The sequence below is a fragment of the Poecilia reticulata genome, chromosome 2 (assembly GCF_904066995.2).
Source record: "Poecilia reticulata chromosome 2, P_reticulata-male-v2, whole genome shotgun sequence".
Classification (NCBI taxonomy): Eukaryota; Metazoa; Chordata; class Actinopteri; order Cyprinodontiformes; family Poeciliidae; genus Poecilia; species Poecilia reticulata.
The window spans coordinates 32,867,070-32,885,166 of NC_088831.1; the positions used below are offsets into that span (position 1 = coordinate 32,867,070).

Consider the following 18,097-nt stretch of genomic DNA (forward strand, 5'->3'; position numbering starts at 1 on the left):
AGGAGAGGAAGAAAACTGTTTTATTGCATTTTAAAGTTTTAGTTTAGTGTAAGGAAAGAGCAAAGAAAGAGAGCAACCCAAAGCAGGTTTTGTCGTGCTTTCCCGCCACCTCCCCAACCTCTCTAAAGAATGACTTAAAGGGTATATTTAATTTTTTAAAACTGTTAAAAATTAATCGTTTTCAGGCTTCTTTATCAGGATAGTTAAAATATCTTTCAAAAAATCTAAATGAATAAATCAACCTCGAATGCAACCAAGAACACAGAACTTGACACATTAAAGCAGAACACAATATACACTAAAAACTAAAGTACAGATAGCAAAGTATTATTGTTAAACTTAAACATTGTTTATGGTAATTTGTCCAGTGTTAAGAGGATGAAGTGAACAAAGATGTCTAAAAGTAACAGACAGCAGCTTTGTCTGTTACTTGTCAAAAGACAAGTGATCATAAGAAATTTGACTTTTCAATCTGACACCTTGAAATTGGCCTCTTTCTCTCTAAGAAGTTCCTACTCATTCTGAAGTAGTTTGTATAATATCCTCAGTAGACATGCAGTTCCACCAAGTGTTTGATAATTCCTGCTGCCGCTAGCTTGAAGGGACTGAGTAGGAAAGGTGTGCAGGGAAGGTATTTAGACACTCCCACTGGGAATCATTCAACACCATTTTAATAAAATTTTACATAATCACCGTAGTCCCAATTGTGCTCACTAATATGGGCACAATTGCCATTTTTATTTATTTTTTCACATATTTAAGACGTTAAGAATTTGCAATTCTGGAATATGATTAGATTTGCCCTTTAACCATTCCATTACTTTATGACAAAGTACCTCCATACTTTCTCGATTAATTTCCTTTTCTGCAAATCAGTCCAAATTAAACATTTCTAACAAATTGTCCATTTTAATATTCCATGCTTTTCCAGACCCATATTTCTAGAATGTTACATTAATAGTTATAACGTTTTGCTCTTTAAATACAAAATATCTATCTAATAAACTTTATCTTCTGCAAACAGTTGCTTTGGCATCTGGATTAACTTTGCTCAAACCTGTTTCAAAATGGGCAATACTCGAGACTTGTATGATCTTGATTGGAATATTGAAGATTAGATAAGGACATTTATCCTAACTAGATCCAGTTTGGGAAACAAATCCAGTTAAAAACAGGAAACTTATGTAGAGCCCAAAAGCACAGGGAAGTTGTCCTTAATTTTGATTCGGTAAAGACAAATGTTAACCGAGAGCAGCTAGATAATTAAAGATATTGCAAACTGTCTAAAAGTAACATAATATTTAGATAGTAAATAAAACAAATAAACTGAAATAAAATCACAAGAAGTAGAGACTGGAAATTAAAATATTTGTCCAACACGTTTTTATTTTTAGATTTAGAAACTGATAATTAAAAAAAAACTAATTCCATACTTCTCAAGATTTCATAGAAACCTTGAAATACAAACCTGTGCTGAGTTCTTTATGGACCCATAGTACAGAAACATAAGAAAAAAATATATACACATCTCTACTTAAACAAATTACACCTGTCCTGTTTCAACTAATAAACTGATAACTCCCTGTACCATCCAAGACCCCCCAAAAAGCAAAGTAATTTTCTAAAATACTCCCCCGGAGCTACACGTTGTAAATCAAGAGGCCGTTCTTCATTTCCCCCTCCAACAAAGTGACAAATTGGGCAAACAATAGTCTTTGAATTCTTATTAAAGTTGATTAATTCATATCATTAGTTGATCACACAACAGCTCATAAAATATACGGAATTAATTTCTTTACTTTGATTAATACATGAAACACTTGAATTAACATCAATAAATCAATTTGTAAATCAATTACATTATCATGTTTAAATACAGAGCTAATAGTGTACATTAACTAGCAGTGTAGAAGTGATCATATATCATTTGGCATTCTAAAGAGGAAGACCAGGAGAGCATCCTTTAAATGATCAACGATCAAGGCGACCCAACTGTGGCTCTAATATGTCCCAGTATATTTACAAGTTGCTATACTGACCTGAGAACTGCATTATCTAGAGATGATATTAAACATGCTTATTACAGAAGAGTGTTTTATAATTAACTTAATTTAGGTTTCTGAAATATGGATATTATGTAAACCACAAGGATTTGAAAATAAATTTGATCAAATACAGTGGACCTCGTAAGTGTACATACATACCGGTTAATATAGCAATATTTCAGTGAAATTAAAAACATTGTAATAAATTTTTTTTTCCACCTTTAATGGGACATTTAACCTATGCATTTTTCTAAATTCAGTTTTGAGAATAATTATTAGGGGAATAATATTTATTAAACTAGCGAGTCAATGGTACATGGTCTTTTTGGTTCCAAATTTATAATGGATTATTTTGAGTTCTCTATTATTGTCATCAAGGATGTTCCATACCTTTAACTTCTTTGTGTCGAGTTTCTTCTGCTCTTGGCTTGGATGCAGGTTGAAGTTAATCTTTACATTTTGGTTAATTAACTTGCTTTTGTGTAGTGATAATAACCTCTGTGTGTATTTGTGTGTTTATTATTTGCCTTCCTTCTTTCCTGTGCTCAGGTTCCTTTGCTGTATGTGCCCAGGATATGTAACAACTGGTTCTTGTGTCGCCCTCCCTGTAGTTAGAGACCTGTTGGTAACTTTAATTATTTGCCAGAATCTCATGTTTTCTCTAGTCCGTCTTCCTGGATGCCTGAGCACTGCTGTTCCAGTTGCTTTATTGCTTCCTTAGTTTTTCTTGTGTCAATTTTCAGATTGATGTCAGTCTTTTCTTTTCTTTTTCTTTTACTTCTCTGTCAACTTAAGATGTTTGACTTAAAAAAATGGCTTCATATGCATTTATTTGAATAATTTTAATTCATAATGTGGAATTTCTTTTTCCCCATACTGAATAAATGTACTTAAGTTAAAGGCTTTTTTTTTTTCAATTTCCTTGTGTGTAAAACCATACTACTGCAATAAAAGAAGGATAAGATTATATATGTGATTTATTCTATATTCTGTAAGTGCATTGAAGACACTTCAGACAAGATGCTTCTTGTTCAATTTAGAACCTGAAAACTGCCTTGTATAAGTGACTGAACAAGCCAGCTATGAACAGCGTGTCAAGACTTTTTCTGGTAAGAACCACATAGAGCTGAAGACACTGCTGTTTCCTTACACGCTGCTGCGCTCAAGTGTGAGAGGTCCCCTATGAACCAGCTGTTGTGTGGATCAGTCAACACAGTTAACGTGTCACATTTTGAGAATTACACTACTGCACAGAGCTTTGGGCTTTGTAAGGTCTTGCTAATAAACCTGGACCATGTATTGGCTGTCTGATCAGTCAAATGCAGGAGCAGCGCCAACAGGAGGACAAGAGGATGTCACCCAACATGGATAGGAAATGTACTTCCACCTTTGTTTAAGGCTCATGAGGCCTGGGTTTGATTGGTTTCTGTGTTTGTGCCAGTGCTTGATTTGTAAGATCGTATATGGGAACCAGAGCACTTTTTAACACTGGGTCTGCTCAGAAAATTGGCTTTAGCAGTTGAATCAGCCTCCTCTCTATGTACCAAAATTAGCAAAACAAACAAAAATGTGAGAACAGGACTAGATTCAGTAGGTTTGTATCATGAATGACCATAGATTTAATAGAACAGAAAAAAAGCAACATTGGGGAAGGAAGTGAAATGTTACAAGGCTAGTTATAAAGCAAATTATGTTTAAACGTTTTTTTTAAGTTTATTCACTATTTACTTTGAAAATGTTATAGTAGGATAAATGTATTAGAAGTTTTTCTGTATTTTTTGTGACCCGATTATGCTATAAGATATCACTGCCTTGAAAAACAATTAACACTGTCCTTTTAACTTATACAGTCAAAACCTGGTTTTAGATTTGCCAACATACATGGCCATGTGGCAGCAATGCCACCAGTGTGACAGTGGCTAAAAAAACTAAGTTTCACAATCAAATTATTTGTAAGAATGGGAATGTTTTAAGATAATTGTAACTGCAGCAGGAATTGTAATAGATTTTTACTAAGAAGCAATGTATTCAGTAATTTCCTTCTTAGGTTCACTGTGAATCATTTTAGCTGTCCGTCAAAATGTTTTGTTTTTCTCTTAAACAGTTTTTGCAGTTCAATAACCTCTTTGTGCTTTTGAAGTTCCCAAAGGCAGTTCAACAGCAGCTTGATGAAATGACTGCCCTTGCTGCAGATCTAACACTCTGTGTCTCTTGTGTCCCTTTTTATTGGTATCCACATCGATTTAACTGGTAAAGCTTATGTTATTATAAAAGGCGTACTTAAAAAATCATTGCTGACTCAAAAAGCTTACCAACTTGAAACAAATCCATTGCTGTAGAACTGAATAAATGTACCTTCTTTACCAAGCATTGCCTGATGGGTCAAGAGATAATTTTTCATTTCATTATTTTCACCAACTCTGAAGCACTGTCACACAACTTGTATTTTTAAACATGGGAACAGACATGACTTTGTCAAGAATAAATAAAATGTTTAGTTGAGAAGGGACATTAATTATTACATTCATCTGCTCACGGTTCCAAACAGAGTTATGATCAAATGTGCTGTAAGAGAGATTGCTCTTGGGGAGGCAAGCCGTTTATGAATCGCTAGAGGTGCAGCAGCTGCTTTCCCCCTCGAGAGATAGAAATTTATGCCGTATACCCTGCTGATTGTTGAGAAGGTAAAGAACCAATAGGAGCATGTTCAGAGGTTTAAATTAAAGTGTGTTTCTCACTAGGCTGCTCACAACACTTAATTAAACTCTGCTGTTTTGGCAATGACAAATGCTGCGGTGCAGGAGGAAGCTGGGCTGCTGTGACTGAGAGGCTTTTGTAATTTCTTTCATGTGCAGCGATGGCCAGATCCAGGTCAGAAACTGTAGAATTAAAGAACTAAACAAGATTTCGACATGGGAAATGGGAGAGCAAGGGGATGGGTGACTGCAGTCATTTCTTTAGCCGAAATACATCTATTTTTTCTTTTCTTCTTTATGTCTTCTTTCTTATTTTTGTAAAGTTTTGTCATAGATTTATGAGGGCTGAGCTCCTGTGTCAGGTTTTCCACACCCGCTGCTTTTCACAATGCCGTTTCCTAAGGCACACTGTATGTCCGCTTGATAGAAACTTTTGCATTTTTCTGAGGTTTGATGAATAAAACACATAGCCTTTTGCTGTACAACCTATTGTTCTTACTATTTTATAATGATCTAATCTTTCTGTTAGATCCATTACCATGTCTTGATTTACCAAACCATTTTTTTTCCAGCAAAGGAAGCGATACATTTACAATATGTAACTAACTGTGAAATTTAACTTCAGAGGTCTAACACAGAAACGTTCAACTCACAGCAGTCAGTAAACTGACAGGGAGTGACTAATAGCTTTTTTAGGTATAAATCCAATTCACGCCAAACAAAATCTTATTTTGTTTCTGTAATAGTGTGACTGTATTACTGTGCATTTCATGAGATTCATTTAAAAATGTGGAACCACTCCAGCACTCACTGTTCGGCTAGGCCCTCGATGCTGATGTGTTGTGGAGTTGCACGATATAGGCTATACTACCAGGAAAATAACAACAAGGATGCCTGCAAGGCATAAGAAGGAGCTGGAGCATTTCATTCAATAATGCAATCCATACTTTTAGGTAAAAGACCTCAATTCGTATGTGGCTCTTTTATTACTTTACACTACATTTTTTCCTGTAACATGCCAATCTTTTCTTACCACTAGTGTTCAGGAAACAAATATATATGTACTTGGAAATATAGCTTCAAAAACACATAAAACATCTTTTCTCTTCAGGAAAACATATTTATTTCAGCGCAGCAACTACAAACTTTTATAGATTTATTTTTATTCTCATGCAATGTAGTTCCCAACACTTTTAGTTATGGTGAACTAATAATTAAAGGTAATTAATCAACACTAGTGTGGTCGAAATTTGGACATATATCAAGATGCTAATTATGTCTAAACAAAGCTGTAAGCATAAGACATGGACAAGTTACAGGTTCTGTACTAAGGCTTTAAACATTTGTGGTTTTAAAACCTAAAAGAAAAATGTCCGTTATGACGTCCTATAGTTTAATTTTTTTTTTTATGGGAAATGGCAGAGAAAGTCCTACAGCGGCTGACATTTTCTCCAGCTAGATAGAGTGTAGCACTCTTCTATAGCTGATGCTGCACACTGCTGCTCAGCTGTCTGAATGAAAGCTGAACAGCAATCAAAGCTGTTGGGCAAAGAAGTTTAGTAAAAATTACTGTATGAATTCACAGTGTTGTCAAAGCTGTCAAACTTTTCACAAGGCTTTTCTTTTCTTTTTTTTTTTTTAATTTGTGACAAGTCCTTGTTCAGCTTTAAATAATTCAGCTGAGCTTCAGTTTTTTCAGATTTTGTACTTGATCCAATCCGAGGTGGTCCTAAAAACTATCGTAAATTGTTCCATATTTTCTTTACAATCAATGAATATTTCTGGTAAAAACAGTATTACAGGGCAAATTGAGGAGAGGTGCTGTGATGACTTCCTGAAAATGGAGACAGAAGAAGCAAACGTTTCTTAAAGAGACAGAGGTCCAAACTTCAAGTTGTTAAATTATGAAGTCAAATTTTTTAAGGCATATTTTATGTCTACATAATTTTTATAACATCTTAATGCAGCAGTTACTTGATTGTGCTGTAAAATGGCACAATTAACACTGTGGTTGGAAAACACACAATACTGCCTCTTTAAAAAATGTTATTTAGTGAAGAACAGACCATTTCAGGTTTAATTGATGAGTTTTAGATTTTGAATTAGAGTTAATATTATAAGGAGGGAGAAAAATATTTACAAAGTCATTTCTTCTTCGTCATTTTACAATAATGTAAAGACGTCACAGTAAAATTCTGATTTTCAAAAAGCAGAGTAAAACATGTATTGGTTGTGCGAAGAGAGGGTGCAGAGATTAATTAAAGTAATTGTTGCCTAATCACCTGAATAGGAGAAATCTTGACAGATAAGCTGACTTCCAAAATCAACATTAGTAGCAGACATCAAAACAAAAAGAATAAAGAAAATCAGATTCTAAAAAAAAAAAGTAAAAAAAAAAAGACATGCTTCATCTATGGTATTTAGGATAAATTCTATCTGAAGTAGTATTTTTGATATCCAGAACATGTTAATTATAAAACAAGTATATCTGCACAGAACACCCCCCCACCCCCCAAAGTATTTATATAGTGCTTCATATAGGGGAGGCAAACAGCTCCGTATGTATTTTGGTGTTCTGTAAATGCCAGGGAGACATAGCAGCATCCATTGGAGTTAACGGTGCAGCACTTTTGTGTTCAGTAGCACAAATCATTAATCATGAGGCCGGCCATATTCTTGTAGTGCCTGTGCTTTCATTACTGGGCCTAATTAAACAGTTCTGTGAACTGGAATCTCAGATTCCTCTGTTACAGATTATCATTAATTATGGTGAAAGTGCTCAGAGATGTTGGACTCAATTATATTCTGCTCAACCCTGGCAGCAGGGTGATTCATTGTTCTGAGCACTCCACAGCCATACTGTCTCTGCTTATCACCAACCTCCACTTTTGTAAATTGGGCTCTGCCAGCCAACAAACTAAGAATTATGTGCTGCTTTTTTTCATTACAAACATGTTGGAGGAGCACAGACCAATTAAGGGTGGGATATTTTGTGTGGAGTGATGAGGCAGGCATCGGTGCAAAGAGATGGGGGTTGGATGGCAGTGCTATGGGAATGAGCTCAGCACCATGCTTAAGTTGTGACTTTAATGCAGTGTAAATGCAAGCCCTCCTCCATGTCTGTAGACCAGTTATACTTGGTGTAAAGGTGCATCTCGGTAAATTAGAATAGTGTCCAAAACTCATTTTATTGCAAAATAAACTAAGTTATTTATTGTTATTCAAATAATATCTATTATTCAAATCTGGTTTACAACTCGTGAAAAAACAAAATATGTATATTTTTTTATATTAGCGTACAGCATAGGGCAAATAAAAAAAGAGGGCTTTTACATGGAAAAAAAAATGCAGTTGTATTTGTTTTGTTGCAAACCATTATGGAGAAGAATGCTGATCTGACAGTTTTCAAGCAGTAGGATGATGGAAATTATTGTGACAAATGCACACTTTCCTCAATCTTCTTTTTTTTCAGCCTTTTACTTGCCACTTTAATCTTTGGGCATCGACTACAGTGAGACTCCACCCAGCAGGCTGGATATCTCATTGGCATGCAAGGTGTGAATTTATGATTCTTGGAAAACACTAGAGAACAATACTGGGATTCCAAACAGTCTTTTGTCATTGATCATGCAATGACATTAAATCCATTGTGTGCTGTGCAGTCCTATCCAGCCAACAGCCATGTTTATCAAATTGAACAAAATGTATATCTAAAATTGTTGTGTGATTAGTGCTGGTTTGTGAGGTCATCATAGGTCAAGCCCTTCCTGTCTTTCAGAATTTTTATACAAGACCAATATTTCTGTTTTAAAAATCCATGTTCTTTTGTCTGATGTAGTATTTTAATATGGCGAGAAACTGAATGGTGGGTTTTATTATCCGTTGGTCATAGTCATCAAAATTAGAAGCCTTAAATATATGGACTGTCACAAATCTATATAGTAAATAATGAGTCTGCCTTTTTGAATTGAATTACTGAAATAAATTAACTCTGATATTGTGATGCATAGTAGCTACTCAATATCTATATAAGCTCTCAATATTGTAAGAGTAAAATTAAAATTTGGATAGATATGATATTGAGATTTCTGCAAGTAGTCTATATAAACACAGACTCTCATTGTTGTGGAGGAGGGTTTAAATGAAGCTTTTAATTATGCAGGCAGCTTAGAGGGTGCAGCTTGGAAGAAAGCGTTAACTTTTCATAATATTTGTGTATGACATGCAACTTTTAATGCAGCTGAGCAATGTCAATATTACCTCTACTGGCTTATGTAAGGCATATGGAGAGGTCTGTGATGGAAGCAGTGTGTGAATAAGATTACTGGTCACCTCTTTGCAGGGTCAGAAAACAGAGAGGAAAACCTGAATCAAAGGGAAACAGACATTTCAACAGTAAGCTTAGGCGTTAGTGGTTTGTAGAATTTTATATGCCACTGAAGGTGGTGATTTTAATATATATGAAAATCAGGCAGAACTGTGTGCATGTGTCTTTTATAATATTACCGGTGGGATTTTTTTCTGCTCCCTACAAAGCAACGTGATTTTCACCTCCTTCCATGTTGTTGACACTGAAAAAAGGCGAAAAAGGAAAATAGAAGAAAATTACTTAAAAAAAAATTAGCACACCGCACTAAAACTGCTAGACATAAAAGAAAGGAAATGCCCATTCTGAAATGTCAAAATTTTTTATCCTACAGTATCTCTGTTCCTCTCATAGTTCCTTAAACTACTCCTGATTTAATCCCATAATTCCCCTGGCAAACGGGCAGGAAATGGGATTCTTCCTGCTAGTGACAGAGCGTCAGCTCATTGAAAATGTAATGCACTACTTCCAAGTCATGGGTCAGCTGGCAATCTGAATTTTAAAAGGACTGTGAATAATATTCTGTTTTATTTTCAAAATGAACTTTGTGGCCTCCATCATGAATCCAATATATGTCTTAATCTTCTGGGCTCTTGAAGCCCACGTCCCTGGAAGAAGGCCTTTGACTCCTGAACCCAATAAGGAAATCACTTGTTTTCACATCCGTACTCTTATCAGGGTTGACACAAAACAGTTCTTTTCTCCTAAAAGCATTTGATGAAGCAGAAAATATAGATTATATAACACTGAGGGTTTTGAAAGCCTCGAAGATAATATGCAACACAGCAGGAAAAAAAAGACATTATAAACAGTCCCATGCAGAAATATTTAGACAACCTTACCTCACCGTAGTCGAGGTAACCTTTTGTCACATTTTATTTCCTTAAAACTTCAAACTTCCATTTATTTGCTGAATTTTTAGGTGACAGACCAAAACAAAGTAACAAAGTAATGCATAATTGTGTAAAGAGAAACATTAATGCCAAAGATTCTAAACTGGATTTGGGTTTTGACTTTGACTGGGCCATTTGAACACGTGGACATGCTTAGATTTAAATCATTCCAATGCCGCACTGGCTGTTTGTTTATGATCATTGTCCTTCTAGGATGTTGTCCGGTCTCAAGTCTTCTATAGCCTCAAACATTTTCTCCCAGGATTGTCCTGTGTTAAGCTCTATTTGTCCTCTCTTTAACTCTGATCTGATTTTCTGTTGAGAAAACACACACAGCATCATTCGACCACCCCCGGCTTTAACATTGAAACGGTGTGTTCAAGGTGAGGTGCAGTGTTTTTTTTGTTTTTTTTCCCCCACCATATAGTAATTTGCATGCAGCCCAGAACATTCCAATTCAACAATGTTTTATCTCCAACATGTCTTGTGGCAAATGAAACTTCTTCTTGCCACTCTTCCATAACAGACTCTCCCACCAGAGGTGTGTATTTATACAGTAGCTGCCCAAAAGTTACCACGGCAGGCTGCTGTTACCTCCTGGATGCTTTTCTGATTAATGTTCTCCTGGTCTAGGCTGTTACTTTAGGTGGATGTCCATGTCTTGGTAGGCTGCAGTTGTGCCATATTCTTTCTACTTTAAAATGATGACATCAACAGTGCTCTGTAGAATAATTAAGTAATATTTTGGATATTGTTTTACAACCTAACCCTGCTTTTGAGTTATTTCTAACTTCAATTTTGAACTGTCTTTTTTCCCCACTTGAATCTATATTGAGGTAGCAATGTAAAGCTGCTAAATATAATTGCAAGTCCTACTTCATTTTCTTTAAGAAATATTGAATACCATTTACTTTTCCCTCCTGCTTCACAACTGTACACTAAATCGGATTTTATGTTATAGACAAAAACTAATTAAATAAACCAAAGTTAGTATGATGTGAAAAAAAATCTGTAGAAGCTCCAGAAGTATGAATATTTTTAAAAGGCACTGCATAATAATAAATCAGTTAAGCACATTTTTATTAAATCATGACGAGTAGATAAGTGAATGTGTCTTAAAGATGAAAACATCATTTGGGCATTTATTGCCATCTTAAACTGAGCACAGTTGGCAGCAGCAGTGAATCTTTGCGTTAATTACATACTAACCTTTTCAGAATAATCAGATTTAGATGTGTCGTGTCCTTAGACTCTGAATGTTTAGGAAATGAATACATCCAATGACCAATCAGTATCTATCCTCATTAGCATAGCATCATGAAGCCCAGCGCTAAAACATAACACAGAAACCTTCTCCTATTCATCTTAAAATAACCACTTAACTTTGACTGACACTAATTCTTGCTACACGAAACTGTAGGAGCCCCTTCACCCCCCTTCTGTCTTTGTCAGAAAATTATAAAAGACAGAGATTGGGATGTCCCTAGTGTGCAAATCCTTTTATTCTGTCAGATTACAGCATTTGATATGACGTAGTGCGGCATTCTGGCCTCATATGCCTGGCAGAAAGAAGGGACCTGTCAGCAGCGGCGGGGAGCAGCAAGAATCATCAATCTGACTGATCCACAGGCCCAGAGACTGTCATCCTCTCTGACTGTACAAGTCAACACAAATAAAAATGAGGAAGCAAAAGCCATAATGACTGGGAGAGATCCAGGCTCATTGTGACCATTACTTTTATTCAAACCCTACAGATGACATGATGTGAAAAATGAGCCTGTGTCTAGTTGGGTGCCCATTAGTGAGTGAGCACATTATCTCCCTTTTTTCACATTGAATCTTCTCTCTGCATGCAGTGGCAGATGCTCCAGAGGAGTCACTCACTTTATGGGCTTTTGACTGCAGTACTCTTTTAAATACAGGGGCCTTGCACCAGGCAGAGATGATGTATGGTTGTCAGTGCTCTTTACCTCACTGACAGATGCCTTCAGTGGATTCCCTCCTAAACCTTCTGCTCAAAACTAACGGGGACAGCTAACCTCTTCCCTCACAGAACCGACAAGCATCTATCAAACTAAAAATTACAGCCAAAAAAGAATTCTAAAAGTGTGGTTTAGTTAAGTGCAATCTAAAGGCAAGAAACTTTTAATACGAAGCATGCCACTTTTAGGATTATGAGAAAGGATTAGTGAAGTGGGATATTAGTGCAAATTATCAAACAAGTGAAAACATAAATATGAGCTTTTTTTGTCTCCCCTTCTGTGTCAGATAACCCATTTTCTTCTAGGAGTGCTGAAGTAACAAATAAAAAGATATATGTATGAGCAGGAAAACTCCCAGAAAACATCAAGAAAATAACAGCAACAATGTTATTCTACAGAAGGAAATGAAGGTGAACGCACTGCTGCAAATCGAAGCTCAGAGGTTGTGGTCTCTAAGAGGGAGCACTGGCTTTCCTCGAGCATGAGCAGGAGCAAGAGCCACTTGGTTCAATCTAATCTCTAAACAACAAACCTTTGGGACACCCTTATGCTTCAACTCTACACTGCACAACACCATAAACAGCTCCACTTAGAGGGTTAGATCTACTGTAGCCGTCAAGGGAGAAATGTGATTTAGATTTACAACAGCAGAAAGAACTATAGAAACACTTTTTTTTTTTTATCCAGTGCAGCCTCAATTTAATATTTTTGCCATCGTTCTGGTCCAAGACACAGAGCTGTGACAACACATCCATCTTACAGCATAAGGTATATAATGTTGCATGCATAAGGACATGATGAGACAAGACCTTTGGGAAAACCAAGAACTTCAAATTTCTTAAATCACAAACCAAATTTTAAGGAATATGCAATTAGCACAGAATAAATCAGTCCATACCATTTGTAGTTCTGATGGGTTGTCTCTCAATGAAGCTGTGTCATCAGCATAAAATTAAGTGGCATCAGTTAAATTCTGACACATGGTTATCTATGTAAATTGTAACAAAAATGAGGCACATGTGGACCCTTGAGGGCTGCACTATTCAACATTTAAGGGTTAAAAAACATGCCACTGATTAGGACATGTTGTCCTCTGTCAATCAGTTTCCAAAACTTCCAATATCCACCAACTTTTGAGGCAAAACAGTCGACTGTGTCAAAACCTTCTGACAGATCTACAGAGAGCAGCACAATATTAACTAGAAAACAGTACTGCTGTTTTCATGACAATTTATTCAAATCACCCTGTAATACTAAACATCATACAGACCTACCCAACAGCCCTTGATTAAATCACACCTTATCTGAAGCCCAAATCTCATCATAAGATCTACCTATGCAAAAAATAACACCAAGATCACAATCTGGAATAAAGCAGATTCTTTGTAGAGGATTTTGTGTAATGAACAAATAATTAGTTTTAATTGCAAAAGGCTGCACAAAGTCTTATATTTGTTAGGTGGGCAGACATGGAAAAATCAGCAAATACCCCAGATGTTTGACTTTTACTCCAAAAGGTGATTAAATTAACTGCTTTAAAAGTTATAGCAGGTTGACCAGGCAACTGTTTTATTTACCATTAGTCACACGCAGTAAATTTAATATCCATATTTTGTGTGAATAGCTTAAACAGAATACATGGATATGCACAAGAAACTGAACATAACCAGAGCAGTTGTTAGATGTGTTTGAATAAAATCACTCCGGCAGTTGCCACAGTGTTGCTCTGTTTATGAAAAAAAAAAAAAACACACACGGTGTTCAGCTTGATTCCATGAGGATCTCAGGCATGATGGTGCTAATCACCTGGCGCACCTGATTTCCCGATTCATTTTCTCCATTCATGGTGAACAAATGTAGCGACAGCTTGCAATCTGTTTGTTTTTGAGTTGTCAAAAAGAAACCAAAGTCATGTATCAACACAGAATAAATGCTGCTGCAAGATGTCACCAGCTGCACACGATATGATGAATTACAATCATATGTTAATCAGTCCAAGTTGCAGTAATGGGCTGTTTACATGGTGTTCTATCACAAAACCTCTCAGACTGTTATATAGATATAGATTGGTGAATAGAAAGCAACTCTGCTGCTGTTTTGAATACTAATTAACACACTTTGGGGCTTTGTTTTCTAAGGTTTGTTTTTCAGCATCAAAGAAACAACTAAAAACACATTTATGATGCAAATTGAGAAGCCAGTTATAAAAAAAAACAAAACAAAACAGAGTTTGTTCAAGCAGTTATAATTAGTTTGTTAAGTCTGACAGGTTCTTAATAATACTGTCGCTAAAGAAGACATCTCCTGCCAAAACTTCCTGACAGTACAAAAAATATTGGTCACTCAATCACTTTATGTATTTCTGTCCGACATGCAAGCAAAATCTTCAGATGCGTCTGTGTGTGGGTGTGTGAGTGTGTATCTGTTGTTTAAGGTTGGCCAAAGAGCAAACAGCAATGGTTTCAGCATCAAGGTCAATAAGAACATAAGTAGTGCCTCTTTATTTCCCCAGCGACCTATAGAGTTAGATTCTGCAGTTTGTCCAGCAAACTAACTAATGGCTGAAGTAGTCTCTCCGTTTCATTTTCTTTTTTCCATAGGTGGACAAATAGGTCAGACCAATGTGCTTTAGTGAGCATTTGCCATTGATGACATACATGATTTGTGATCTTATATGGATAATGTACTTCCTATGAAATATATTAAAACACTAAGGCACTTATAAAATTGATTATTTCTGTGACTAAAGGACAGATATAAGTAATAAACACCAGTAACACAAATATATTGAAGTCATTTGAAGATTTACAGAAACATTATCAAACAAACCCAAACAATAATTAGAAGTATGAAAAGCAGATGACAGTTACTAACAAAGATCTACACAAATGTACTTTAAGGGGCTGTGTACATCTAAAATACACTTTAGATGTAAGGTTTAAGTGATTAACATATTTGACAAATTGGTTGTCATTATTTTGAACTGAGATTTATTCATCATACTTTTGGTGCTACACCCACAGATTTTAGGAATAAATAGCCTACTGTACATTTGCTATTCATCAGGTTGTTCAGAGGCTCATATATATTTCTATTGTTATTTAAAAGTTCTTGAAAAGTGAAATCCTCTCATGTCTTATCCTAATCCATCCATCCATCCATTTTCCATACACCCTCGTCCCTAGCGGGGGTTGGGAGGGTTGCTGGTGCCCATCTCCAGCTAACGTGCTGGGCGAGAGGCGGGGTTCACCCTGGACAGGTCGCCAGTCTGCCGCAGGTCTTATAAAATCTTACTGTAATATTCAGAAAAATCTTCACTTTGATTTAATTTATTCAGTCATTAAAAATTACACAAAGAAGCCACTGTTTGATTAAGTAACATGCACCATCATTGGTATATCTATTAATTCCTATTAATTAAATGTGACTCAATCATTTCTGCTTATTTTTATTTTTTTTAAAGAATTTTAATACATAAATAATCCATGACTTTCTCTTCCCCTGGGTTGTTAAGATGACGTGACACAGAGGTCAGTTATTTCATCACAGGAAAGCAAAGAGAACACACAATTTAAATAATGGAAATGTCTGTTTATCCCCATTAACCAGAAAATTGCTACTTACCTATGTCTAACATTGGAGTAATAATTAAAAACATGAAAAGCGGAGTTATGACAAAAATGGAAACGTAGCTCTCCGAAAATCGGTCATAGTTTGCTCTCATTATGGCATTAACTGACAGAAAAACACAAAATCAATAGCATCAATGTTTACAATGGGTGTAATAAAGGGCTTTCAACATGCAACCGTTTCTTTCCATTTATTTTAACTTTAATGACCAGAGGCTTATTGGTTACTGATAAGCCCATTAGTTAGTTGTTAATAAAACGATTTAATTCTATTGTTAGTCTAAAGGTAACAAATGAAGGTTATTAAAGGTTAAGATAAAAGTACTGAAAATACACTGACATATTTTAAAGGCAAAACAAGTCTGGAAAAAAAAGTATTGACACCCCTGGTGAAGTGCTATAAATTGCTTTGAATACATAATTTTTTATGGTATTCACAGTTAACCACAAAAGAAACTTGCTGATGTTTTTTCCTTTGCAGTAACGTCTCATTCATTTCAAACAATACACACAATCTTATACTTTTAAGTCTGCACCGACTACACTTTATTATTTCCACTCCATAAAATTACTCCTACTTTCAAAAACATTTATTTATTTAATAAGCGAATTCACTTAAAAGGCAATATTTTGGGGAAAAAGCGAAAAGGGTAAGTAATGTAATTATTACAATATATGAAATATGTTAAGGGAGTGTGCTTTGCGTAAATAAGTGAGAATCGAAGGGTAAATAGAAACAGCAGAGATTCTCTTTTTTTTTTTCATAAAAACTACCACTAAATTGCTTTCGCTCTCCGTGGGCTCAATATTCGATTTAAAAGAACCCAGCGGTGGCAATATTCTTTTGGTTGGGTGTTTAGTTTTAATAGGAGCCCTCAGCTCAAATATGAGCTGACAAACACAGCAAGACAAACACAGTCTCTCTCTCCGGCAATGAAATATACACTATCAAATAGACCTGTACCTTTTTGAATCTGCTGTGTGGGTGAAACTAAAGCGCAGAACAAACAGCATTCTGATGTGGCTTTGAAGGTGATAACGGCATCTGACAGGGTGGAGAGCACAGGCTTTGGGCCTGGTGTAGGAACGCAGCCTGTGATTGACATGATTCTCTGGCCTCGGAGAAGTTTACCTTTTAATGAGAGCTCAGAGAGGCCCACTCGACAACCTGGTGCAGGCTTTCCACCGGCAGCTGGCGACCGTCAGGGAGGCGCGCATGTATTTGTGTGTGCCGGGGTTTATTTGCGTCTGTGCGTGCGTGCGTATTGATGCGCGCTTGTCTGTGACCACTTGTCGCAGATTTCAATCAAGGATTTCAGCCGTGCTCAAATATCCCTTCTCTTTTGGGCTAAGTTGTTTGAAGAAAATGAGTGGATTCAGGATCAAGAGCCTTTCTGGAGGAATTTAAGTCTGTTTGAGGATTATGACTTCTTCATCCTGTACAAAGCCTGCAGAGAGAGCTATATGCTAGCCCTCGGAGGCCGGGCTTAGCAATGCATTCCAGCCGGCGATTTAGAGGCGATAAAATCCAGGAAAGACATCACACCATTTTCACATAGATCTTCACAAATAAATAGGGAAGTAGAAGTCTTTGCTGTTTCACAGCACGGTAATTCTTTCAGGGTAGGAGATATGCATGCATTTAAGCTCTTTAGTGCCTTGGAAAGGTACTAAATGTCCTAAACTATTAGACATTTTCTTATGTTGCAACCACAAACTTAAACTTATTTTTACCAGCTTGGCATATAACAAAATAGAATATAATTGTCATTTCATTTGACATGTTATTTAATAGTTGGTTTTTTTTTTGTTTTTTTTTTTTTACAAAACAACCTAACAAGTGTGTTATGCATTTATATTAAGCCCTCATACTACTAAAGAAAACAGTTTTTCTGGTGAAAACAGAAAGAGACTTTTTTTTTTTTAATAATTACCTTTGTATCCTTTTCATCACCCTAAACACATCATCCCCACTGAGAAACATTTTGGTGGAAGCGTCATCATGCATTGTACATTTTAAAATCATATAAAGTTTGAAAAGATGCATATGTATTGTTTTCTTTAACGCCACAATTATGCCTTATTTGTATTGAACCATCACATACAATCTCAATAAAATACATTAAAGTGTGAGATTGTAATATGACAACATATTAAAAAATAATCAAGAAGTTTGAATTGTTTTTGTAAATGTGAAGGGTTAGGGTTAGACAACATTTTTTACAAGAAGCATATTCAATTGTCTTATTATCTAATAACCTTAGTTCTAGGTTCACATACTGCTTTTGCAAAATTCTACCATGTCAAGGTTTGTTACTCTCCACTCAAGCTGCTGTGAAAAGCCACTCCTCTTTTTAACTGACTTATGAATCACAATTAGCATGCCAGAACACCCCCTGCCAGCTCTGATCAGCATCTTCAGGTTCTGCTGAACTTCCCAAAGGATCGACAACACATTTGATCTGTGACCTGACCCTCGCCTGCAA

The 18,097-nt window shown here is 35.9% G+C and overlaps 1 long non-coding RNA gene across 2 annotated transcripts in view; it reads right to left on the reverse strand.

The window, feature by feature from the left end:
* The window catches only part of LOC103461678 (uncharacterized), a 47,131-nt gene that overhangs the window by 21,678 nt on the left and 7,356 nt on the right, over window positions 1-18,097 (reverse strand). Inside the window, exons 4-5 of one of the 2 annotated variants that reach the window (XR_014086061.1) lie at window positions 9,248-9,312; window positions 9,002-9,106 (exon numbers count right to left, since the gene is read on the reverse strand). The exons of the other annotated variant lie outside the window; for it this stretch is intronic. This is a non-coding gene — a long non-coding RNA (uncharacterized LOC103461678). The remainder of the gene's footprint in view (window positions 1-9,001; window positions 9,107-9,247; window positions 9,313-18,097) is intronic. 2 annotated transcript variants of the gene reach the window in all.